The 23,019-nt window shown below is 39.2% G+C and overlaps 1 long non-coding RNA gene across 2 annotated transcripts in view; it reads right to left on the reverse strand.

Annotated features, from left to right (window-relative positions):
• Positions 1–2,321: 2,321 nt before the first annotated feature.
• LOC105721694 (uncharacterized) overlaps positions 2,322–23,019 on the reverse strand; it is a 39,090-nt gene continuing 18,392 nt past the window's right edge. Inside the window, exons 3-4 of one of the 2 annotated variants that reach the window (XR_001108405.2) lie at positions 12,477–12,588; positions 2,322–2,434 (exon numbers count right to left, since the gene is read on the reverse strand). This is a non-coding gene — a long non-coding RNA (uncharacterized LOC105721694). Of the gene's footprint in view, positions 2,435–12,140; positions 12,251–12,476; positions 12,589–23,019 lie in introns of those variants that run through there. The other variant, XR_010340924.1, reaches the window with a different exon arrangement.

Below are 23,019 nucleotides of genomic sequence, written 5' to 3' on the forward strand. Positions count from 1 at the left end.
AGGCGTGGTATGATCAGATTTGTGCTTTGGAAAGATTTCTCCAGTAGATATGCCTTCATAGCCAGCACATTTATGAAAGCTTCTCTGATCACATTATTTAATTCGGAATCTCAAGATACCTGCATCTCCTTGTGTATTTTTGTCATGTTGATTTTATTTTCTTCCTTTTCTTGTGCACACACATGCAGCATGCCTTAATCCCCATTACCATCCCTATGATCTACTCCTTCCCTTGAACAGAAGCTTTCAAATTGCTGGATATGATGAAAAACTGGAATTAGGACACAATTTTAACAATTGGTCAACATGCAACTCCCTAGCCTCAGAAGATAGTTCAATTTGTTGGGAAGGCTCAGGCGTTTTATCTGATTTCCCGGTGTTTCTTGCTGAGCCAAATTCCAAATAGGCCAAGGACTTTGTTCGTTTCTACTTCTCTTCTCACCAGTGCTTGATGCAACCCCAGTGACTGAAGAAATGTTAAGCTGCCTGGTGAGCAATCTCACATATGAAGACGGAAATCATAAAGGACACAGAAAAGAAGGAAGAGGCCAAGTTAATGAATAATTTAGCTTCAATTGTCCAACTACCTAGGTGAGAGGGTCACCTGAGGCCAAGAATTTGAGACCAGCCTGAGCGATATAGTGGGACCCGCCTCAAAAAAAAAAAAAAAAAAAAAAATTGTCCAAATAGCTCAAGTCCCTGCCTAACACATCTCTGCTTTTCTTTTTTGACAAGTCCCTGTCAACTTAACATTTGACATCCAGTCATGGACACCGTGTTAGAGATAGCAGTGGAGACAGAGAGGGGGGTGGTGGTAACGAAGGTGATGGTAGGAGGTGTGGGATGGTGGTGAGGGAGGTGGTGGACCCAAAGTAGTTGATCACATGACAGGATTCTAACCAACTACCTTCTTCAAACAATGTATGTGAACATGAAGCTTTTTATCTAGAAAAACTATCTAACTTAGTAACTCTACCAGTGGGTTGCTATGAGAAGCAATTGACATGATATACTTAAAGCCCTAGAACATTGCCCGCCATGTAGTCACTGTTTGAAGAGTGCCAGCGATGATGTTGTCTTGATTTCAAATTCCTACTCAGTCGGGGAGAAATAAGGTCCAAGGAAGAATGAAGGCAGCTACAAAAATTTGTCTGTAAGAGGAGAGAATGAAAGCAGAATCTACTTTATGCTGGCTCACTTCTTCCCACAGCACTCTCCTTTATCCAAAAAAGAACCCATCTACTGAAACACAGCCAGCTGAGTGCACCGAGCTGGGTGGTATAGGTCAGTCAGCACTCCACCTGTCTGAACTGGTCTGGTTATTACCAAACCTCAGGCGAGGACCGGGAAAATAAGCCCACTAAAACATCACAGCCGCAGCCCAGCTGATTAATTTTCACCTTCAGAACAAGAAGCCTGAATATCCAGGATCTAGACAGCATGGGCTACGTCGGGAGAAAGAAAGCATTGTCTCCAAATGCAATTTAAAACCTTTTCTTCTTTTTCCTTTTTACTTAAAAAAAAGATACCATCTGCTAATGCAATCACTAATTAGGGAGTGAGAGTTATTCTAGCTTCCTAAGAACAAACTCAAGAGGAGGCTGAGTTTCAGGACCATGACTCCTGCTCCAGGAATAAGAAGAAGAAGAAGCAGAGTGGGACAGACACAGTGCTGCCGGCTGGAACTGCAGGAAGCGGCAGAGGCCAGGGACCCAGTTCCCTCCCCTCCCTCTAATCTCATAAACCAGAAGTGCTCAAACTCAATGTATTCTTTTTCCCCTCTCATTTTTCATAATGGAAAAAAAAAAAAACGCTGTTAAAGTTTTGAATTAAGAAACAGTTGCCATCTGGGTAATTGAATTCTGCTTGAAGCAGGCCACCTGGTTCACATCAGCGGCTCTTGGCAGGTATGGAAGTGTCAGCTAAGGTCCTGCATTGACTTCTAAACACAGTCTTACATTCCCTGAGCCACGGAGAAACCTTAATTTCAAAATAGTGAAAGCAGTTTTATATCAGGTTACCTCAATGCATGGTAGATTTCTTAGGCTGCAGACACGTAAAATTGTAGCAGTAATGATTGGTCTCGTCCACTCCTAGCCACATGCTGCCTTAAAGAAACAAAAACTGCAAAACCAGTTCCCTTTGGCTTCCTGTTTGGACATCCATGTCACAGAAATATGTGTGGCTTAAATCACCTTACTCTCCTAGAGGATTCAAGAGGCTGAGTGTTTCCAGCTCCTCCGATAGTGGAGAGAGGAGAGGGCAGCCTGGGAGAGATGTCAAGGATGTACCTCAGGTTTGGATGCCAAATCCTATCCTTCTCTGCTGCCTTCTTCATTGCCAGTTCCTCCTGTTCCTCCAGGGGAGGCATAATCATGCAGCATGAATGGTTTGCGGAAGTTGCCGTCCTGTTCCCCCCCACTCAGACTCTCACCTACGAAGAAAAATGGAGTCAGGAGCTTTGCATGCACCTCCCCACCCAGAGCTGCCTGGGCCAACAATGCTGACCATCTACATGCACAGCCAGAGCTGATGTCAAGAGAAACACTGACATCAACGTTTGGTTTGCTAGGATAAGACACAGCATAAAACAGAGCTGCTCTGAACTTGGGTGGTCTTGAGCAAGTCCTCTGAGTCCATTTTCCATGTGTCTGAAATGTCTGTAACCGAATTGAGTACAATTGGGAGCTTCCCTGAGGCAACATTGGATTCAAGAATTGGGGGTAGCTATGCATGGGATAGAACTCTTGTTCACAAGTAGGTTGGGTTTTACAAAGCTCCACACTGAGCTTATGGAATGAGAATTCTACACCAGAAATAATCCGGTCTCCCCTCCTCTTTTACAGGGTGGGATTGATGCTGAGTGGGTACACGTGCTTTCTCCAGGGTCAAGAGCTGCTGCTGAATGTGCGAGATCCCTAGTCCCTTCTCTTTCCACTGCACCACACTGTTTCCTCAGCTTCAGGGCCACCAGAAAAGAATCAGCCGTGAGAGCAGAAATGTTCTGCTTCTAAACAAAAAAATGAGGCTTATCCAAAACATGTAATTTAAAAGGCCAGCTCTTTAAAACAGAATTTTCCATGATGCCCTGTATACTTATATAAGTCACACACACACACACACACACACACACACACACACACACATACTCACAGTTTTCAAGTTGAGATAATTCATGGAATCATCTTCCTTTTAACAAAATGATATCAAGATAAAAGTATTGTTATTATTATTATTATTTTGAGATGGAGTCTTGCTCTGTCACTCAGGCTGGAGTGCAATGGTTTGATCTCGACTCACTGCAACCTCTGCTTCCCAGGTTCAAGTGATTCTCATTCCTCAGCTTCCCAAGTAGCTGGGATTACAGGTATGTGCCACCACACATATTTTTAGTAGAGATGTATTTTTAGTAGAGATGGGGTTTTGCCATGTTGGCCAGGTTGGTCTCAAACTCATGGCCTCAAGTGATCTGTCTACAGACTTGGCTTCTCAAAGTGCTGGGAATACATGTGTGAGCCACCACCCCCAGCCTTGCAAGGTAAGATTAAAGTAAAATTTTTTTCAGTGTTTCCAGGCTCAGGATTAGCTCACTCAGCTTCTTTCCCGGGAAGCCACTTCTCCCTCCAATGATGGTCCCCTGGGCCCTGTGTCACACCTGCACAGGGGCTCCTCAGGCTACTGGGCTATGTTGCTCAGCTCTACTCCATGGCCATCTTGGCTCCAGTAGAAGCCAAGGAGAACAGGAGGATCCTACAGGAAAATTCTGATGAGTACAGGGAGGGGCAAGGACTTGAGGTCCCGGGACTGGTGTGCAGCTGGAGCAGGCCAGCGCAGACACTGGGGATGGAGAGTGAGGCTAACGCAGTCTCACGTAGCCTGGACCAACTCCCAGCAGGCTCACGTATGCTCCCTCAGCCTCACGATCTCCTTTCCTAATCCAATAAAGGTCCACTTGCCTAAATTTGAAAAGGTGCCATAATATTATTCCATCCACAATATCCTGTCCTCAGGCATTTAAGTTCATGAGCTTCCTCCTCAAAACTAATTTCTGTCCAATAAGACTCTCAATATCGATCCTGAATCACTAACATTTTAAGCCTCTGAGACAGTATTGTCTCTTCATTCTCCTCCTTCTTGCCAAATGGACAGTATCTCAACTCTCCTGGTTCCTTGGCCCACTCTTGCTTCTCTCTCTGATGCCACGGCATCCTTCTAGCCACATCTCTAAGGTAGAAAGTCCTCTTCTCCTGGCTCTAATCAGATGAGACTCCATCTTCCCACATCTGAATCCTCGCTTAGAGTTCGAAAAAATCAGCCTCCCCATGCTTTGGAATAGGGTGGTGGTGGGAAAAGTACTGATGCTAGGTCCACTTGCTGGACAGGGATGCAGGGAAGCTGGAGGGACCTGGAATCCCAGTACCCTAGGGACAGGGGCTATTGCCTTAGCAGCAAAACGCCCCTCTTTCAACACAGGTGTCAGAGATTCCTTAGGTAACCTCATTTTCCTTGTTCAGGCTATTCTTCTTACCATATCCCACTGATAATAGCAGATTAGGTTTTTGTAGGAGACCCATATTGTGATTTTTCCTGGGTACTCCCACAACCTCTACAAACATCAAGGAAACGGGTCTCTCCTAGGTACTTTTTTTGAGGGTATTGGAACGTTGGCCAAATATAAAATATCCAACAATACTGCAGTACGTTTCTGGAAACCACATGGAAAATCCTAAAACTGATCTTACCCGTGGGATCTGTGTTATAATTGGATGTTGCATTCTTGACCAAAGACTTGGCATCAGATAAATCACAGATACTAAATATGTCATAGAGGCAAAGATTCACAAAGATTCACAGTTTAAATCGGTAGTTCTCAACCCTGGCTGAGCCTTAGGATTGTCAAAAGAGATTTTTAAAAATATCAGTGCCTGCACCTCATTTGGGACCTGTTAAGCCAAATCTCTATGGGTGGGCCCAAGTAACCAACTTTTTTTTTGTTTGTGTATTAAGAGCCAGGACCAAAAGAAAGACATAGTTGTCATTTGGCACTTCAGAAAGTGAAAAGAGCCACTTTAAAGTAAGTGAAAAGATTTACTGATTCTCCAAATGGAAACTCAGAGATCCCTTATTTGTTGAACGTGCCATCATCTCACATGGCGGAGAGACAGTACATATTGCACGTGCTGTCCACCAGGTCCGAATGTGCAGTGGTGCTCCCAGGTGCAATGTTCGAAGGCTAATGACTAGTGAGTTAATACATATTTACAAAGATTTCATGATGAGCATAATGTCTCCGTACTGAGGACTTGTTTAGGAGTCTTTGGAAAAAAATAGGCATACTCCCTGTTCTCAAGCATTGTTCAAAGAGACAAGAGTCCAATTATTCTGAAGTCAGGCTTCTAGCAAGTTAGTAACATGGAAACATTGCCCTTTGCTGACAGTAGCATTTGTATCTGAAATGATCTCAACCAGATAGATCTAATTATTTAAAAGTTTTGAAAATCTGGAGCTATATTCCAGCATTCTCCTATTCCCTTAGAAGGGTTGAGAGAACTGACCCAGGGAAGGGAAGCCCTGGGCTCACTCACACACTGGGCCTCCTCCAGAGACACCCAGTGCAGAGAGGAAGGCAGTCCCACAGGGCCAGCCACCCAGAGGCCCCAGGGAAAAACTATCCCTGCGCATTTCTCACCAGGTTTATGTAAGTAAAGAGGACGATAAACTCTGCCAATCCAGGAGGTTGGTTTCTATTTCAGATTCCAGTTCTTTGCCATGAATTATGTGATTAGAAGCAGGGCATTTCATGATGCTTCAGTATTTCCATTTTAAAATAGAATAGTGTCTATTCCTTACCTACCAAAACAAATACCTTACAGATAAATTAAGTTCTGTTCAAAGGTATCTGAGCATTATTACAAATATTTTTTTCTGATTTTCAGACTGACATATTTACTAAAGAGAACTCAGAAATTGCAGAGAAATAGTTATATAAGTAAACAAAATTTACCTATAATCATACTCATAATCCCACAATCATTTTAAACACACACACACACAAACAAAGAGCATTCTCTATGTGTGGTTTTATACTCATTTATACAATGATTAAGATTGTATAATGAACATTTCTGTGAATCTTAAAACAGCATTTAAAACAGACTATTTCATAGCTGTGTAACATGATTAAAACAGACCATTTCATGGCTGTGTAACATAATAAACAAATTATGGCAGTGCCATGATTTGTTTATTCATTGTTAGATATACAACGTAAGTATTTTTTAAATTTAAGAGAAGGTTAATAACCCAATAAATTTTAATCACTATTATTTATAATAATCCATTTGGAGATTTTAAAAATATATGGACATCAACTGGAAAAAATCTCAGAAACACAGACAATGAGATTTAAAAGACAATCAAGAGCAATTTTATTTTTAAAGGTCAATTCACTTATAAAGAGACACAGAGAACATGCAATAATTGCCTGTAACTACATTTCCATTGACTTCTGAGTGGTAATTTTATCTTTAACACCCCCTGCTGGTTTGCCTTATGGTTTTAGTGTTATCACTTTCTTTTTTTAGAAAAAATTGTGGTTTCATTAGACTGACATTTTTCCAGTCCTATTCTCTTCATTCTCTCCCTCGAAAAATAAAATGAGAGGGATATGAGCAAAAGAAAAACAGAACAATTGATTATTACTTTATAGAAATTCCCCCCCCCCCCACAACTCCAGCCACCACATGTAAAGGAAAGAGGCTAGAGACGCACAAGAGAATGAGGAGATACACTCAGGCTTTCTTTTAAGAACTTTGTAACTTGTTGCATTACTCATTTATTCAAGGCCATTGTCATAGGCTCTATGTCTCGTATTACTCCACACTAATTATCTGAAAGATAAACCCAGGAATGTGTGGATTCACAGGTCAGGGCCAATGTATGATCATCCTTTTTTTTTTTTTTTTGCTGCCAGGGTTACAGGCAGATCAATTCAAAGCACTGCTTGAGATGGCACTTACCAAAACAGTTGTTTGTTCCAACCAAAGCACCTTATAGCAAGCTTCCATCCTCTAATTTTACTTCCTACCACAAAGGTCAGCTAATGCCCATGTGTGATGTAAAAAAATTAAGAAACAGCTATTACCTCATTTCTGATAGATCTGGACTTTCTTTGTTCATTCAAATAACATTTATTGAATGTCCATTCTGTGCCTAGTACTGATGGAGGGACATCAACAAGAGAGGTCACATCCCTCTTCCTCTAGAGTTTCCCCCCTAGTGGAAGAGATAAATAATAGCAAAGCAAGCAAACAAATAAGCAAGATAATATAACATAGTGACCAGCTCAAAGAGGACCGTGAAGCAAGTGCTGGTGGTATGACAGAGTAACTTGGGAGGAGGCAGGTGGTGTAGGGAATATTTTTGCTAGCGTGGTCAGGGAGGGCGGCTTTTGAAGAAGTGCCCAGTCATTTACCTTCAGTCTTTCAACCTGAGTGTTGCAAGTTTCATTCTCCAAATCCTCTTCCTGCCATGATTGTCATAGCTTAGTCTAATGCCTTTCCTCTGTCCTTTCTGCTTTGGGACCCTGGGAAGAGTTTGCAGGGGCTCCACACCCCCAGCCTTTCTCATGATAGCCTACTTCTTACAAATCTACATTCACTTTACAATCATCTTTCATCCCAGTATCTCCATTATGGAAACAAGAGATAAGGTTGGAAATAAAAGGGATTCCTGTTTGTTTCAAGTATATTTTTAAATGTGCATATTTGCATTTGAATACAGATAATTCTATTGTGCTATTTGGGAATCTGCTAAAATCATCTCTTTGCAGAGGAAAAGTATTGCATCACCCACAGTAGCTTTCACCCTCACACAAAAGACCAGATTTCCAGAGAAAATGTTTCTTGGGCTGCTTTAGGAAGTCCAGGGCCAGTGATGGTTTTCAGGGTGGTGAGAACTTCTTTTTTCAGCCACAAATGATCAATGTACATGTTATCTGGAGACATGATTATAAATTTTCTTTGATGTCCTTGACTGGAGTAACTTCGGTAGTAATTTTTAATCACTGGAACAGTTTTTGGAGTTTATAATGCTTTCCTGCCATTACTCTTCCCTTGGCTGTAGTGGATTTAAGTATTTCTTGCTTCTAGATTAAAATAGCAGAGCATTGGTTCCATGTGTCAAATTCTGTGTATGATAAATCTATTTTCTCTTTGCATTTTTGTGACAACCTCATTAATCATGTGTTAGGAATGGGGAAGATGAGATTCAGAGGGTTTATGGCCTGGCTCAGAGTCAGAGGTACAGAAAAGATTTCACTCAAATCTTTTGATTTCAGTTCAACTGTGTACCTCTCAGGCTGTAGCTGTCTCCTTCCAGCGCTCAACTAAGTCTTCAGGAAAGTAATATGAAATTGAGTATTCAGGTAACCATCTTAATGAAGATTCCAGTTTCACTGGGACCACTAGTTACCAATGGAGCAAGACATTGAATATATGCATGAATATATAGATATTAAATATAATTACAAACAAGAGGGTACATCCCTCATGTATTGGCTCCCTCTCCTCATATGCAACCTCGAAGAGACCACAGGGGTACGAATACAAAATATAGCATGAATTTATAAAATTATATATAAAGATATTTACTGAAACATCAACAGTGTCTGGTATTATAGTAATAAAGAATGTATAATGTGCTAGACATTATAAAATGTCTAGCACAACATTTTAGCTCCATTGCTCTATTAAAGGAAAAAAGAAAAGACCTAAAAACATGACTAGGGCAATTTATTATTGCTATTATGCCATTTGTCCCCACATGGTTTTATATATTTCATGACAGTTCCCATCAAAATCACAGTAGGAATTCCTGAAATTATGATAAACTGATTTTAAATTTTATATGAAAGAGTAAAGGCTCTTGAGGAACTAAGCAATTTTGAAAAAGAACAAAAGAATAGAACCATTTTACTAGAAAATGAGATCTGAGAAAGATATAATAACTGAAGTTACAAAGTTTAGGTGCAGAATAAGCAAAGAGACCAAAGAGAAAAATGAAAAGTCCCCAAATCAAACTGTGCATCCATGAAAAATAAGTAATGATGGGGACAGCTTTACAAGTGCATAGCAAAAGAAAAGGCCATTGAGAAAATACTTCAGAGAAAAGTATTTCTACAGGGAGAAAAATACGGTTAAATCCCTATAGTGACCCATCTAAAAAAAAAAGCTCAAATGGATGAATTTCGAAATGTGAAAGGAAACCTGTAAAGTTAGTAGAAGAAATGTAGGGGAATATCTGTTTGCCCTTGGGTGGTAGAGAAATTATTAAATAAAGCCTCATGTGCTCAAGCTGTCAAGAAACAAACTGATGAATTGTGCAATAATCAAAAATGAAAGGTTCGATGAAGGGCATCGTGAACATAGTTAACAGTGACAAGTGACTAGTGACGGTCTAAAAGTCTTCGCAATTCCTAAAACTTTTAAGGTATCAATAGCTAGAATGTACAGGAGATTCATGCAAGTCAGTAATAAAAAACGATAGAAAAAAGTGATAGAAAAAAAGACAATGGATGTGGATAGGCAATTCACAGACGGGGAATCCTGAGTAATTAATAATCTCCTGAGGATGCAGATACTCGACCTAACGACGGAGAACAGCACAACAGAGCACTATTAAGACGGTACTTCACATCCATCAGATCAGCGAAAACTATACAGTCAGACAACACCAAGTGCTATTGAGTGTAAGTTGGAACAAATCCTTTACCCTACTGGTATGGGAAGGTAAATTACTGTAGCTCTTCCAGAAAGCAATATGGCAATTTTTATAGAAATATGTATCTATGATCCAATGACTCAGCAATCTCCTTCCTCAGTACATGCCTCAGAGAAACTGTCCATAAATGGAAACTAAAAATTTCTCTTGACAGGCCGAGGTGGGTGGATCCCTTGAGGCTAGGAGTTCAAGACCAGCCTGGTCAATATCGCGAAACCCCATCTCTACTAAAAATACAAAAAGCTAGCTGGACGTGGCAGTGCATGCCTGTAGTCTCAGCTACTTGGGAGGCTGAGGTGGGAGAATCGCTTAAACATGGGAGGCAGAAGTTGCAGTGAGCCAAGATCATGCCGCTGCCCTCCAGCCTGGGCGACAGAGCAAGATCTTGTCTCAAAAAAAGAAAAGAAAATTTCTCTCTATGAACAGTTTCTCTGATCCTCATATAAAACATTAGTACAGTAAATTTGCAAGGAGGTTCATGAAAGAGTTTTTCAGGATAAGGGTCCATCTTGAAGTACATAGATGATTTTTGGTGTGTGTATTTGACAGAAAAGGGTGCAGCAGGCAGAAGTATTAAATCAGGTTGACATGTAACACATGGATATCTCTCAAAAACACGATGTTGAAGGAATTAAAGTTGGAAGTCAAGTAAGATTTCTAGCACAATGTAATTTATGCAATTTAAAAGCATAGATATATAAACACTTTCTTGTGGTACGCATTTATCTGAACAAACATTTGCAATTTGGACTGGAAAAACACACATTAAATATACTAGGATGGGTGCTGGAGAAGGGAGGGAATTGAATATCGAGGCTGGAGGGTGAAAAGGAGAAAATAAAAGAGAGGCCCTGCACGAAATAGGAAGAATAGAGAAGGAGTGATTCAGCACTGCATAGAAACTCCCCAGGAGGGAAAGGTCAGAGTGGTTTGGGAAGATCCAAAGGGCTTTTCAAGGAAGAGTTGGAATGCGAATGGTTATGGGTAAAGTAATTGGTACATAAAGATGATGGTAAATCACTTTCAGAATTTCCAGAAAAAAAGTCTCACTGAGAGTGAAATTAAAAAGAATCAAAATGCAATAGAAAATCCTACACAGACATGTCTACATTTCAGTAACATTGTATATACTTTCTTTTCTCATCAATCTTGTTCTTTGAAAACAGAAATCTATTAAAAGTGGCTACTACTACGATGCAAAGCTGAATGGCAGTGCTTACTTTTAACAGCCGTTCATGTATGTATTAGAGATATATATGTTGATTATGAAAAATGAAAATATAGGGTCTTACATGTCTTCTACATTAGTTTTATTCTTGGGGTGCTTATTTTTAAGAAACTTTCTCTTTTTTTTTTTTTGAGACAGGGTTTCACTGTCACCCAGGCTAGAGTGTAGCAATGATCTTGGCTTACTGCAACCTCCACCTCCTAGGCTCAGGTGATCCTCCCACCTCAGCCTCCCAAATAGGTGGGATTACAGGCATGCTCCACCACAGCCAGCTAATTTTTTGTATTTTTTGTAGAGATGAGCTTTTGCCATCTTGCCCATGTTGGTCTCAAACTCCTGGGCCTAAGCAATCCACCTGCCTTATCATCCCAAAGTCCTAGGATTACAGGCATGAGCCACTATGCCCAGCCATTGACACACTCATGCATTGTAATTGAGTCCTTGTGTTGCTTATAGAAAAGTACAAATTCATTTTGATTCAGAAGAACGCAGAAGGCTGAGTGTGGTGGCTCACATCTGTAATCCCAGCACTTTGGGAGGCAGAGGTGGACAGATCACTTGAGCTCAGGAGTTCAAAACTAGCCTGGGCAACATGGCAAAACCCCATCTCTACAAAAAACATAAAAATTAGCTGAGCATGGTGGTGTGCATCTGTAGTCCCTGCTACTTGGGAGACTGAGGTAGGAGGATCACTTGGGCCCAGGAGGTCAAGGCTGCAGTGAGCTGTGTTTGTGCCACTACACTCCAGCCTAGGTGACAGAGTGAGACTCTGTCTCAAAAAAATGAAACAAAACAAAATAAACAGAAAATATAATGGTTAAAAATCTACCTTCATAGTTATTTTGACATCCAAAAGTGTGTTGCAAGGTAGGTAAAATGAGATGACAGAATTAAGATAAAATATTACTTGTATACATAACCATATGGACCTAAAATGACAAGATAAAATTCAACAGGGATAAATGTTAGCTCCAGCATTTGAATTCAATACAATCAATTGCCCAAATAGAGAATGACAGAAATCCAGCTCTACAATAGTCAATGAGAAAAGGATCTGGGGTATTTAGTTGACTGCAGGCTTAATTTGAGCCAATGGTATAATGTGTCTGCTAGAAAATTAGCTCAGTATTTCGGCTTCAACTGCAGAAGTGCAGAGAGCAAGTCACAGGCAACCACATTTAACTGTACTCTGTGCTGGTCAGGTGTCATCTGGATGATAAGTCCAATACTAGATATCAAAATCTGTTTAAAAATAACAGTTTTGGTTATTATAAAAATAATTCATGTTGAAAAAGATACACAAATGACAAAAAAGCACATGAAAAGATGCTCAGTATCATTGGTTATCAGGAAATGCAAATCAAAACCTTAATGAAATACCACTTCACACCCAGTAGAATAACTATAATAAGAAAGTTGGGTAATAACAAGCATCAGCAACAACGTGAAGCAATGGAAAGGTACATACCTTGCTGGTGGAAATATAAAATGGTACAGCCACTTTGGAAAAATGGTTTGGCAGTTTCTTGAAAAATTGAACATAAATTCCCATATGGCTCAAGAATCCCACTCCTAGGTATCTAAGAAATGAAAACAGGATCACACAAAAATTTGCAGCATTATTTACAATACCCCCAAAATGGAAACAACTCAATGGTCATCAACTGATGTGGATAAATAATGTATATATCCATACAACAGGATACCATTTGACAATAAAAAGGAACGAAGTACTGATATATATACTACAATGTGGGTAAATTTCAAAACCATTCTATTCAGTGAAAGAAGCTGGACACAAAATACCATTTGTCGCATTATTTCGTGTAATCAAATGTCCAAAATAGGAAAGTATGTAGACACAGAAAGTAGATGAGTGTTTGCCTAGGGCTGGGTAGGAAAGAGAAGTAATTGAAATGGGAGCAAAGTGTCTTTTTAGGGTGATGAAGTGTTCTGAAGTTAGAGTGTAGTGATAGTTGCACAGCTCTGTCAATATACTAAATTTTTTGAACTATATTCACTTGAAATGAGTGAATTTTATGTTATATAAGTTATATCTTAATAAAGACTTTTAAAAAAAAGTACACGTTCATCATAAAACTCAAGCAACATAAAAAGCTAAGAGAAGAAAACAAAAAAATAACAAAGAAAATATAAACAAACAAAATGCCCCAAATTCTATTGCCTAGGAATAACTATGATCAATATTTAAGGAATATCATTCTAGATTTTTTTTTAAGATGGAGTCTCACTCTGCCATCCAGGTTGGAGTGCAGTGGTGCGATCTCAGCTCACTGCAACCCCCACCTCCCGGATTCAAGAGCTTCTCCTGCCTCAGCCTCCCCAGTAGCTGGGATTACAGGTGCCTGCCATCACTCCCAGCTAATTTTTGCATTTTTAGTAAAGATGGGTTTCACCATGTTGGCCCAGGCTGGTCTCAATCTTCTGACTTCAGGTGATCTGCTCGCCTCAACCTACCAAAGTGTTGGGATTATAGGCATGAGCCACTGTGCCTGGCCATTCCGGATACTTTTAAATACACATAGACAGGCAGAAACAGAGACAGGTAATGGGAGAGACATAATTTTGCACAATGGTGTCATACCATATGTGTTATTTTTTCTATTAAATTATTAAAACAAACTTTTCTTAAATTTAATGGAATAGGTGTGTTTTTTCAGGAAGTGACTAAGAGAGAAAAGGCTCCTAAACCAGAATCTTGGGGTTTGTGTCCTGGCTCTGCCACTCGTTAGCTATAACATCCTGGCAAGTTCCTTAACCGCTCTATGCCCCAGGCTCCTCATCCACACATAATGTTCTTAATAACATCTGTTTCACTGGTTTGTTACAATAATCAATGAAACAATTCACCTAAAAGGGTTAGCACTGTGCTTGACACAGAGCAAGCATTCAGTAAGTACTTATTACCATCAGATGTACAGTGATTATTATTCCAACATCTTTAACGCAGGAAGAGTAGGAAGTCCAGGATGAAGAAAAATTTACAATCATGTCATTCAAAGAAATAGTTAATGGTCACTGGAATGGTTCACCTGGAAAGAAGGCTAAGGGGAAATACCATGACTCTTTATATTTAAAGGCCAGGCCTGGCACAGTGGCTTACCCCTGTAATCCCAGTACTTTGGGAGGCTGACGGGGGGCATAGCACCTGAGGTCAGGAGTTCGACAAGCCTGACCAACATTGTGAAACCCCGTCTTGGGAGAGAGATCCAAGATGGCTGATCACTAGCAGCTCGGAATTGTAGCTCCCAGAGAAAGCGCACAGAACAAGAGGATGTCACACTTTCAGATGAATTTTTGTTACCCACGGACTGGAAGATTCCCAGCGGAGGAGCCCCACAGGTCGCCAGGGTGACTCTTGTGGCTGGCGTGGTGGTTTTGCCGGCGCCTCAGCATGGCGGTGCTTGGGGCAGAGTAAACAGGACTGGGTCCCCTTTTGGTCAACGTTTGGAGTTCCAGGAACGTAGAGTCGCCCATTTACCTGATTGAAGAAGGGACTCAAGAGGGAAGCCAGACCGGAGATTCCCAGGCAGAAAAGCACCACGAATCTTAATGCCGCTGTTTTGGCCAGTGCAGTGGGTTGCTCAGATTCCAGCGCTGGGAATCAATAAGTTGGACGTCCACTCAGAGACCTAATTTGAAAGTAGGCAATTACAAAGACGACAGGTGGATGAACTCACAATGATGGGAAGAAACCAGAGTGAAAAGACTGAGAATACCCAAGATCAGAATGCCTCTCCTTCTACAGGTGATCACAGTTCCTCATTAACAAGAGAACAAGGCCTGATGGAGAACGAGTGAGTTCCATTAACAGATTTAGGCTTCGGAAGGTGGATAATAAGGAGCTTTAGTGAGCTAAAAGAACATGTTCTAGCCCAATGTAAAGAAACTAAGAACTTTGAAAAAAGGTTTGATGAAATGCTAATGAGAATTGACAACTTAGAGAAGAATATAAGTGAATTAATGGAACTGAAGACCACAATACGAGAACTTTGCGAAGTTTGCACAGGTTTTAACAGTCGAATTGATCAAGCAGAAGAAAGGATATCAGAGGTCGAAGACCGACTTAATGAAATGAAACGAGAAGACAAGATTAGAGAAGAAAGAGTAAAAAAAGAATGAGCAAAGTCTCCAAGAAATATGGGACTATGTGAAAAGACCTAATTTACGATTGATAGGTGTACCTGAATGTCATGAAGAGAATGAATCCAAGTTGGAAAATATTCTTCAGGATATTATTCAGGAAAACTTTCCTAATCTAGTAAAGCAGGACAATACTCAACTCCAGCTAATCCAGAGAACATCACAAAGATATTCCTCAAGTAGAGCAACTCCAAGACACATAATCGCTAGATTCACTAGGGTTGAAATAAAGGAGAAAATTCTAAGGGCAGCTAGAGAGAAAGGTCACGTTACCCATAAAGGGAAGCCTATCAGACTCACAGCAGACCTCTCACCAGAAACCCTACAAACTAGAAAAGAGTGGGGGTCAATATTCAATATCCTCAAAGAAAAGAATTTTCAACCCAGAATCTCATATCCCGTCAAACTAAGCTTCATAAGCAAAGGAAAAATAAAATTTTTCGTGAACAAGCAAGCACTCAGAGATCTCATCACCACCAGGCCTGCTTTATAAGAGCTTCTGAAAGAAGCACTACAAACAGAAAGGAACAACCAGTATCAGGCATCCCAAAAAATTAACAAAACGTAAAGAATATATCTATAAAGAAGAATCTACATCAACTAATGGGCAAAATAGCCAGCTAGCATTAAATGACAATATTGAACTCACAAATATTAATATTAATTCTAAATTTAAATGGATTAAATGCCCCAATCAAAGACACAGACAGGTAAATTAAATAAAAAGACAAAACCCATCAGTATGCCGTATTCAGATCTATTTCATAAGCAACGACATAACAAAGACTCAAAACAAAGGGATGGAGGAAGATTCACCAATTAAATGGAGAGAAAAAAAAACAAAAAAAACAGGAGTTGTAACTTTCGTCTCTCACAAAATAGACTTTAATAGTAACAAAGACTAAAAGAAACAAGGACATTACATAATAGTAAAAGGATCAATGCAACAACAGGAGTCAATGATAATAAATATATATGCATCCAATACAGGAGCACCCAGATACATAAGAAAAGTTCTTAATGACTTATAAAGAGACCTGGACTCCCGCACAATAATAGTGGGAGATTTTGACACCACATTGTTAATATTCAACGCATCAGCGACATAGAAAATTAATAGGGACATCTCTGATTTGAACTTAGACCTGGAATAAGTAAATTCAGTGAATATTTATAGAATTCTCCACCCCAGGTCCACAGAACATACATTTTTCTCAGTATCACATTACACCTATTTTGAAAGTGACTACATAATTGGAAGTAAATCACTCTTCAGCATTTGCATAGCATTTCACAGATTTAAATGAAATATTGGTTGGCTGTTCATTTGTTATTTTATTCTCTTATTCCTTCCTGTCTCCGTTGTTAAGTACAATTATCGGCATAAAAGAGATTTTTAATACCTATTTTTAGATTGCATTCCAGCCAGGGCAATAGAGCAAGACTCCCGTTCTCTCTCCCCCTTTTTCCTTCTCTCACACACAAAAAATAAATAAATAAAAGTCTACAAGAAACATTATGTTTAGCAGTGAAATATTAAAAGAGTCCCCATACACGTTACAATTGAGGATGTGACAAGGATTCCCTGTATCAATCTAGTTACCAATAACCAGAGGTCCTAGCCATTACAACAAGGCAGGGATAAAGTGGTATAAGCACAGGAAAGGAAGAAAAAAAAAAAAAAAGAAACGCTGTCTCTACTAAAAGCACAAAATTAGCCAGGTATGCTAGTGCACGCCTGTAATCTCAGCTACTCAGGAGGCTGAGACAGGAGAATAAGTTGAACTCGAGAGGTGGAGGTTGCGGTGAGCTGAGATCGTGCCATTGCACTCCAGCCTGGGCAACAAGAGCAAAACTCCTTCTCATGAAAAAAAAAAAAAAAAAAAAAAAAAAAATCGAAGGCCAAAAGTAAAACCAAAAGATATATTCTGCAAATGGCAACCACAGCAAAGCTGCCATGGTGTAGTAGGATGAATTAAGTCCTCACAAAGATTTCCACATAATAATTCCCGGTATCCCAAAACCCATGGATGTTACCTGACATGACAAAATGGATTGTGCAGATTCAATTAAGTTACGGATCTTGAGATGAGGAGAGGATCCTGGCCTCTCCAAGTTAGCCAGATTTAATTATACAGGGCCTTAATAGCAGGAGGCAGGAGAGTTGAACGCACAGGTGACATGAAGACAGAAGAAGAGACAGGGGTGTGGAGGGTGGAGAGTTGGAGGAGAAACAGAGAGACAGAGAAGGCGGGAGAGAGACAGAGATTTGAAGATGCTGTGTGGCTGACCATGAAGATGGAGGAAGGGACCACAAGCCAAAGAATGCAGGCAGCTGTTAGAAGTCGGAAAAGTCAAGGAAATGACTTTTCCCCTAGAGCTTCCAGAAGGCACTCAGCCCCGTAATCACTTGACTTTAGAACTTCTGATCTCCTCAACTGTAAGATAACAAATTTGTGTTAAGGCACTGATTTGGGGTAATGTGTTTACACAGGCAATAAGAAACTAATACAGGAGGTTGTACTGATATCAAACAAAATAGACTTTAAAGTAAAAAATGGGTCAGGTGTGGTGGCTCACACCTGTAATCCCAGGACTTTGGGAGGCGGATCACTTGAGGTCAGGAGTTCAAGACCAGCCTGGGGAACATGGTGAAACCCTGTCTCTACCCAAAATTACAAAAAATAGTGAGGTGTGGTGGCCCATGCCTGTAGTCCCAGCTACTTGGGAGGCTGAGGTGGGAAATTGCTTTAACTCGGGAGGCAGAGGTTGTGGTGAACTGAGATCTTGCCATTGTACACCAGCCTGAGCAACAGAGCTAGACTCTATCTCAAAAAATAAACTAATCAAATCAAATTAAGTTAAAAATGTTACTAGAGACAAAGAGAGATCTTTTCCAATATTTTTATTGTGGTAAAATACACATAAAATTTACCGTAACTTTGGGAGGCTGAGGCGGGCAGATCACCTGAGGTCAGGAGTTTGAGACCAGCCTGGCCAACTTAGTGAAACCCCATCTCTACTAAAAATATAAAAATTAGCTGGACCAGGTGGCAGGTGCCTGTAATCCCAGCAACTCGGATTCTCCTGCTAAGCCGGAGATTTGCTTGAACCCAAGAGGCAGAGGTAGAAGTGAGCCAAGATCATTCCATTGTACTCCAGCCTGGGCGGCAAGAACAAAACTCTGTTTCAGAAAAAAAAATTACCATAGTAACCATTTTTAATTTTTTTTTTTTTTTTTTTTTTTTTTTTTTTAATGAGACAGGGTCTTGCTCTGTTGCTCAGGCTGGAATGCAGTGTTAAGATCACAGCTCACTGCAGCCTGGACCTCCCAGGCTAAAGCAGTCCTCCCACTTCAGCCTCCCAAGTAGCTGACACTACAGGTATGTACTACCACCCCCAGATACGTTTTTATTTTTTGTAGAGACACAGTCTTACTATGCTACCCAGGCTGGTAACCCTTTTTAAGTGGGTGGTTAGGTATTATTAAGCACATTCACACTGTTGTGTAGCTATCACCAACATCTATCTTGCAAAACTCTTCATCTTGCAAAACTGAAACTTGATATCCATTAAACAATAACTCCTCAATCTCTCTCTCCCGCAGGCACCTGGCAACAAGGCTCTACTTTGTCTCTATTATTTTGGCTACTCTAAATATCACATTTAAGTGCAATCGTAAAGTATTTGTCTTTTTGTGACTGAGTTACTCAGCAAAATAACCTCAAGTTTCATTCATGTTGTAACGTGTCAGACTTGCCTTCCTTTTTACAGTTGAATATTTCATTGTAAGTACATACCATATCTTCCTTTTCTATCCATGGACGCTTGGGTTGCTTCCACATTTTAGCTATTGTGAGTAAATCAGCTGTGTACATGGATGTACACATTTCTCTTTCAGACTCTGCTTTCAGTTCTCATGGATATATACCCAGAAGTGAAATTAATGAATCGTATAGTAATTCTATTTTTAATTTTTTGAGGAACTGCCATATCGTTTTCCACAGTGCTGTATCATCATTTTTCATTCCTACCAATAGCGCACAAAATTTCCAATTTCTCCATATCTTTACCAACACTTGCTACTTTTTGTTTCTTTCAATTGTAGTCATGGGCTGGGTGCGGTGGCTCATGCCTGTTATCCCAGCACTTTGGGTGGCTGAGGCAGGTGGATCATGAAGTCAGGAGTTGCCAAGTGACCAGCCTGGCCAAGATGGTGAAACTCCATCTCTACTAAAAATACAAAAATTAGCCAGTCCCGGTGGCGGACACCTGTAATCCCAGCTGCTCAGAAGACTGTGGCAAAGAACTGCTTGAACCCAGGAGGTGGAAGTTGCAGTAAGCCAAGATCATGCCACTGCACTCCAGCCTGGGCGACAGAGCGAGACTCCATCTCAAAAGATAACATATAGTGGTATCATAATGATTGTGAGGTGATATCTCACTGTAGTTTTGATTTATATTTTTCTAATAATTAGTGATTTGAGGATCTTTTCATATGATTATTGTCCATTTGTATATGAAATGTCTATGTAAGTCTTTTGTCTATTTTTTTGTTGAGTTTTTTTTCTATATTTTCCATATTTTTGTTGTTACTGAGTTTTAGGAATTTTCTGAATATTAATCCCTTATCAGATACACAACTTGCAAGTATTTTCTCCCATTCTGTGGCTTTCCTTTTCACCCTATTCATAGTCTCTTTTGAGTATAGATTTTTTATGAAGTTCTATTTCTCTATTTTTTCTTTTATTGTTTGTGCTTTGGTGTCATATTCAAGAATTCATTGCCAAATCCAATGTTGTGAAGTTTTGCCCTATGCTTTTTCTAAGAGTTTTATAGTTTCGGGTCTTAAATTTAGGTCTTTGATTCACTTCGAGTTAACTTTTTGATGTGGTGTCAAGTAATGGTTCAATATCTTTTTTTTTTTTTTTTGTATTTGGATATCCAATTTCCCTGGTACCATTTGTTGAAAAGACTGTACTTTCCCCCATTGAATGGTCTTGGCACCCTTGTCAAAAGTAATTTAACCATGTATTCAAGGGTTTATTTCTGGGCTCTTTATTCTATTTCATTGGTCTATATGTCTGTCTTGCGTTAATATCACATTGCTTTGATTACTGTAGCTTTGTAGTAGTTTTGAAATCAGGAAGTATGATTCCTCCAGCTGTGTTCTTTTTCCTTAAGATTGTTTCAGCTATTCATTGTTCCTTGAGATGTCATATGAGTTTTTACATGGGGTTTTCCTATTTCTGCAAAAAACATCATTGGGATTTTGATAGGGATTGTATTCAATCTGTACATTGCTTTGGGTGATATTGATACCTTAATAATTTTTAATTGCATTAAATTTATTCATTGCTTTGGGTGGTATTGATATCTTTTAACCCATGGACATGAGATGTGTTTCTATTTACTCATGTCTTCTTTAACTGCTTAATGTTTTGTAGTTTTATTGTACTAGTCTTTTGTCTCTTTGGTTAAGTTAGTTATTAAGTATTTTATTATTTTTGATGTTATTATAAATGAAATTATTTTTATAATTTCTTTCTCAGATTATCATTGTTAGTGTATAGAAATGCAAGTAATTTTTATGTGCTGAATTTGTATTTTGCTACTTTGCAAAATACAAATGAATTCATTTATTAGCTCTAACAGTTGTTTGAATTTTAAGGGTTTTCTACATATAAAGTCATACCATCTGTGAACAGAGGTAATTTTACTTCTTCTTTTCCAACTTTGGTGTTTATTTCTTTTTCTCGCCTAATTTCTCTGGTTACAACATCCAGTATTATACCCAAAAGTGAGCATCCTTGTTTTGTTTCTGATCTTAGAGGAAAAGCTTTCAGTCTTTCACCATTAAATGTGATGTTTGTTGTAGGTTTCTCATGTATGGCTTTAATTACGTGGACATAATTTTCTTCTATTCTTAGTTTGTTGAATGTTTTTTATCATGAAAGGATGTTGAATTTTGTCAAATGCATTTTCTGCCTCAATTGAGATAATGATGTAGTTTTTTTCACTTCATTATGTTAATGTGGTGTATTGCATTGGTTGATTATTTATGCTGAGTCATCCTTGCATTCCAGGAATAAATCCTACTTGGTCATGATCTATTATATGTTTTTATCATGACTGTTAGATTTAATTTGCTAGTATTTTGTTGAAATTTTTTGCATCAATGTTCATAAGAAATATTAATTCATGGTTTTCTTTTCTTGTGATGTCTTTGGCTTTTATGTTAGGGTAATGCTGACCTAATAAAATGAGCTAGAAAATGTTCCCTCCTCTTCAATTTTTTTTTGGTGAGGGGCAAGTTTAAAATGAATTGCTGCTAGCTCTCTTTAAATGTGTAGTATAATTCACTAGTGAAGCCATTAGGCCCAGGGCTTTTCTTTGTCAGAAGATCTTTTGATTACTGAGTCAATCTCCTTACCTAGTTATACCTAGTTATAGGTCTACTCTGATTTTCTCTTCCTTTGTGAATTAGCCTTAGTAAGTGCTGTGGTTTGAAACTAACTATAGAAATTATTCCTGAAACTACAGTCTTTGGGTGATGATACGCTTTGAATGTTTGTGTCTCTCCCAAAATTCATGTTGAAACTTAATCCACAAGCGTACAGTAGCAAGAGATGGAGCCTTTAAGAGGTGCTTAGACCACGAAGGCTCTGTCCTCATGGTTGGGGGCAGTGCCTTATAAAAGGGATTAAGGAGGCAAGTTCACCATTCTCATTCCCTTTTGCTCTTCTACTTTTCTGCCATGTGAAGACACAGCATTCAGGGTGCCAACTTGAAAGCAAAGACCAGGGCCCTCACCAGACACTGAACCTGCCAGTGCCATGACAGATTTTCCAGCCTCTAATATTGTGAGAAAATAAATTTCTGTTATTTATAAATTATCCAGTGTGAAGTATTTTGTTATATAAATATAAATGGATGGAGTAGGTTTTGTGCTTCTAAGAATTCATTTTATCTAGGTTGTCCAATTTGTTGGCATACAACTATTTATAATATTCTCTTATAATCCTTTTTGTTTCTATGGAATTGGTAGTAATGTCTCCATTTTCACTTTTGATTTTAGAAATTTGAATCTTCTCTTTTTTTTCTTGGTCTGTCTGGATAAGGGTTTGTCAATTTTGTTAATCTTTTCAAAAAACCAACTTTTGTTTTTGTTAATTTTCTCATTTTTTCTTATTCTCTATTTTATTTATCTTTGTTCTAATATTTATTATTTCCTTCTGCTGCTAGCTTTGGGGTTTAGTTTATTCTTCTATTCTTTATTTTAAGCTCCTTAAGTTGTAAAGTTAGGTTATTGATTTGAAATCCTTCCTTCCTTCTTTCCTTCCTTCCTTCCTTCCTTCCCTCCCTCCCCCTCTCTCCTTCTTCTGTCTTTCTTTCTTTTTCTTTCTTTCCTTCCTTCCCTCCCTCCCCCTCCCTCTTTCTTTCTTTCCTTCCTTCCTTCTTTCTTTCCTCCTTACTTCCTTCTCTCTCTCCTTCCTTCCTTCCTTTCCTTCTTCCCATCTTCCCTTCCTCCTTTCCTTTCTTCAACATAATCACACTCTGTTGTCCAGGCTTGTGTGCAATCATGCAATTAGAGCTCACTGCAGCCCCAAATTTCTGGCCTCAAGCAACCCTCCTGCCTCAACCTCCCAAGTAACTAGGACTAAGGGTGTATGCCACTATACCTGGCTCATTTTAATGCAAGCATTTATAGCTGTCAATTATGTTAACACTACTTTTGCAGTGTCATGTAAGTTTTGGTATAGTATGTTTTCATTTTTGTTTGTCTCTATTTTCTAATTTCCTTTGTGATTACAGAAGGACGTTTTATAATAAAAATGAATCAATCT

The sequence above is a fragment of the Aotus nancymaae genome, unplaced genomic scaffold (assembly GCF_030222135.1).
Source record: "Aotus nancymaae isolate 86718 unplaced genomic scaffold, 86718_ANA_hifiasm-v0.15.2.pri h1tg000007l, whole genome shotgun sequence".
NCBI lineage: Eukaryota > Metazoa > Chordata > Mammalia > Primates > Aotidae > Aotus > Aotus nancymaae.